Raw genomic sequence first — 4408 nt, 5'->3', positions numbered from 1 at the left:
TCCGCAGGTTTACCTACAGAAACCTTGCTATGACTTTTTCTTCCTATAGATAGTCAAGTTTGATCGTCTTCTCAGCGCACCGCCAGGGCCATTGCCGACCCCGGCGGGGCCAATCCAGGGACCTCACTAAACCATCCAATCAGTAGTAGTGACGGGCGGTGTGTACAACAGATAGGGACTTAATCAACGCAAGCTTATGACCCGCACTTACTGGGAATTCCTCGTTCATGGGAAATAATTGCAATCCCCAATCCCTATCACGAACGGGGTTCAGCCGGTTACCCGCACCTGTCGGCGAAGGGTAGACACACGCTGATCCGTTCAGTGTAGCGTGTGTGCAGCCCCGGACTTCTAAGGGCATCACAGACCTGTTAGATCTCGATCTCGTATGGCTGAACGCCACTTGTCCCTCTAAGAAGTTGGACGCCGACCGCCGGGGTTTGCGTAACTGCGCATGGAGGAGTCTCGTTCGTTATCGTAATTAACCAGACAAATCGCTCCATCAACTAAGAACAGCCATGCACCACCACCCACAGAATCGAGAAAGAACTATCAATCTGTCAATCCTTTCCATGACCGGGCCGGGCCGGGTGAGGTTCCCCGTGTTGAGTCAAATTAAGCTGCAGGCTCCACTCCTGGTGGTGCCCTTCTGTGAATTCCTTTAAGTTTCAGCTTTGCAACCATACTCCCCCTGGAACCCAAAGACTTTGGTTTCCCGGAAGCTGCTTGGCGGGTCATGGGAATAACGCTGCCGGAAAGCTAGTCGGCATCGTTTATGTTCAGAACTACGAAGGTATCTGATCGTCTTCGAACCTCCGACTTTCGTTCTTGATTAATGAAAACATTCTTGGCAAATGCTTTCGCTTTGGTTCGTCTTGTGCCGGTCCAAGAATTTCACCTCTAGCGGCACAATAATCATGGCTCCAGTTCCGAAAACCAACAAAATAGAGCCGGAGTCCTATTCTATTATTCGTAACTGAAGTATTCAGGTAACCGGCCTGCTTTGAACACTCTAATTTTTTCAAAGTAAACGCTTCTGACCCCCAGGACACTCAGTCAAGAGCATCAAGGAGGCACCGAGAGGCAGGGGCTGGGGCAGGCGGTGTAGGAGAGTAGGATCTGCACTTATGTTGCCCCCACTTTTTTTCTGATTTATACACTGGTTTCTGGCTATAGTCTGGCTGGGTCCCTGCTAATCAGGGCCCCGGCCTCACCGATCTCTCTAAACAACTTGGTGTACATATTAGATGCACTAGTGATTGGATACTGTGGTACCTTATGAGCCCCTAGTATATGGTACCTTAGGTACCTAGGGCATTGGTACTTCACAGGCCTACCAGGGGCTGCAGCATGTATTATGCCACCCCTCGGACTCCAACAACTGGTCAACACCCCCACCCACTACGCCGGCCACACGCTCGACCCCCTCTTCTCATCCAGCAAGCACATCACCTTCAGCCACTGCACCGGACTCCACTGGACTGACCACAGCTGCGTCCACTTCAGCTTCAAGAAGAACACGGTCCACCACCACCCGAAGCAGGTTCCCCACAGAAACTGGAGCAAGATCACCGTCGACCAGCTCACCACCTCCCTCAGCCAGAACCCACCAGTCAGGACAACGGACCCTAACAGAGCAGCCCTCGACCTCACGCAATGGTTGACCTCCTGTGCCAACGACCTCGCCCCACTGAAGAACCCACTCACCAGGCCCAGAAGCAAGAAGGCCCCCTGGTTCACCGACGAACTCAAGGACTCCAAGAAGGCCTGCCGCACCCTCGAGAAGGCCTGGCTCCTCGACAGGAACACCGACAACATGACCGCCCTCAAACTCGCCACCCGCAGACATCACCAGCTCATCCGCACCACCAAGAAGAAATCTTTGAAGGAACGACTGGACAAGAACGCCCATGACAGCAAGGAGCTCTTCAACATCGTCAAGGAGTTCTCCAACCCCAGCACCAGCAACAACGACATCACTCCCTCGCAGGACCTCTGCGACTCCCTCACCTCGTACTTCCACCGCAAGATCGCCGACATCCACAACAGTTTTGGCGCTCCACCCCCGCACCCATCGACCGAACCTACGCACCCCGCCGCTATCCTCCAGACATGGACCAAAGTGACCCTCGAAGACACGACACGCATGATGAACACCATCCACTCCGGATCTCCGACCGACCCATGCCCCCACCATGTCTTCAACAAGGCCGCCTCTACCATCGCACCCCACCTCCGAGACATCATCAACGCCTCCTTCGACACAGCCACCTTCCCAGAGAGCTGGAAGCACGCCGAGCTCAGCGCACTACTGAAGAAACCAACTGCGGACCCGACCGACCTCAAGAACTTCCGCCCTATCTCGCTCCTTCCTTTCCCTGCCAAAGTCATCGAGAAGGTCGTCAACAAGCAGCTGGCCGCCTTCCTCGAGACGAACGGATCCCTCGACCCATCGCAATCCGGATTCAGAGCCAACCACAGCACAGAGACCGCCCTCATCGCAGCCACCGACGACATCCGAGCCCTGCTCGACAAAGGTGAAACAGCGGCACTCATCCTCCTTGACCTCTCCGCAGCATTTGACACTGTCTGCCACCGCACCCTAGTCCAACGCCTCAACGACACCGGCATCCAGGGGATTGCTCTGGAATGGATCATCTCATACCTCTCTGGCAGAACACAGAGAGTACGCCTCCCTCCGTTCCGCTCTGAGGCCACCGAAGTCATCTGCGGCGTCCCGCAAGGATCATCGCTCAGCCCCACTCTCTTCAACATCTACATGAAACCCCTCGCTGCCATCGCACGCCAACACAACCTCAACATCATCTCCTACGCCGATGACACCCAGCTGATTCTCTCCCTGACCAGAGACCCCGACACCGCCAAAGCCGACCTACACGAAGGGATGAAAGATGTCGCCGAATGGATGAACATCAGCCGCCTGAAGTTGAACACGGACAAGACAGAAGTCCTCATCCTGGGACCATCGCCCTCTGCATGGGACGACTCCTGGTGGCCCCCGGCCCTGGGCACCGCACCCAAGCCAACGGACCACGCACGCAACTTGGGCGTCATCCTGGACTCCTCCCTATCGATGACCAGACAAGTCAACGCCGTCTCCTCATCTTGCTTCCACAACCTCCGCATGCTCCGCAAGATCTTCAGATGGATCCCGACTGAGACCAGGAAGACTGTCACCCAGGCCCTCGTCACCAGCAGACTAGACTACGGAAACACCCTCTACGCCGGTACAACAGCCAAGCTTCAGAAAAGACTTCAGCGTATCCAGAACGCCTCCGCCCGTCTCATCCTGGACGCCCCCCGACGCAGCCACATCTCGAGCCACCTAAGAGACCTGCACTGGCTCCCTGTCAACAAGAGGATCACGTTCAGGCTCCTCACCCACGCACACAAATCCCTCCACGACCTGGGCCCAAGGTACCTCAACGACCGCCTGACCTTCTACACGCCCACCCGACAGCTACGATCCGCGTACCTCGCCCTCGCCGTCGTCCCTCGCATCCAGAGAGCCACCGCCGGAGGAAGATCCTTCTCCTACCTGGCGGCTAAGACATGGAACTCCCTGCCCGTCCACCTGCGGCTGACCCAGGACCACCTCGCCTTCAGGAAACAGCTCAAGACCTGGCTGTTCGAGCAGTAGCAGACCCCCTCCCCCATGCGCCTTGAGACCCTTCCGGGTGAGTAGTGCGCGATATAAATTCCTTGATTGATTGATTGATTCACAATCTGACACCACAGGCCTGCTACTGCAGCCTGTGTGAGGTAGTGTTAGCACTCCTCACTGAGGTATAGGTTCCTATATCTCACCATACACACACATATAACTTGCAGGCCCTAACAATCCTGAGGGCAGGGTGCTTGGTTTACTATGTGAGGGGGTGCTTCTGCATGAGCAGGACCCCTCTGCAGCTGGCAGAGTCTATTCTCGGCTGCTGTTTGTGGATGCGGTTAAACCATATACTCTTAAGTGCATTATAACCTCGCGGTAAATGCTAACTTTGGAATGACTGCATCAAAACATGTCGTGTTTGGTGTCAAACAACTTGGAATCATACCCCCACACCAGTAACTGGTGTGGGAGTATGATCCCACCCTTCTAGAGGGGATGACATGTACCCACTGTACTAAATGGTAGAAATCTTCTAGAGCCCTGGCATCACAAAATGGATGCCACCAGCACAGACACTGGGCTGCCCTCCTGCTGCTGACCGAAACTCGCAGTGGAGGAAGCCCAACAAAAGGTATCCTATCACAGGGAGGTGTCACCACCTCCCAGACAGGATTTAGTGTATTGGAGCTGGGTGGGTGCACTCTTAGAGTGCTTTGAAGTCCTGCACTGGGGGAGCAGTAGGCTCCTCTGTGCATATGCCAGCTCACACCGGTTCAG

The 4408-nt window shown here is 55.2% G+C and overlaps 1 pseudogene; it reads right to left on the bottom strand.

The window, feature by feature from the left end:
• LOC146859601 (18S ribosomal RNA) overlaps window positions 1-1239 on the bottom strand; it is a 1249-nt pseudogene extending 10 nt beyond the window's left edge.
• Window positions 1240-4408: the final 3169 nt, after the last annotated feature.

The sequence above is a fragment of the Triturus cristatus genome, chromosome 3_1 (genome assembly GCF_964204655.1).
Source record: "Triturus cristatus chromosome 3_1, aTriCri1.1, whole genome shotgun sequence".
Lineage (NCBI taxonomy): Eukaryota > Metazoa > Chordata > Amphibia > Caudata > Salamandridae > Triturus > Triturus cristatus.
The sequence above is the reverse complement of the archived record's forward strand: the minus strand, read 5'-3'. Positions and strand labels throughout refer to the sequence as shown.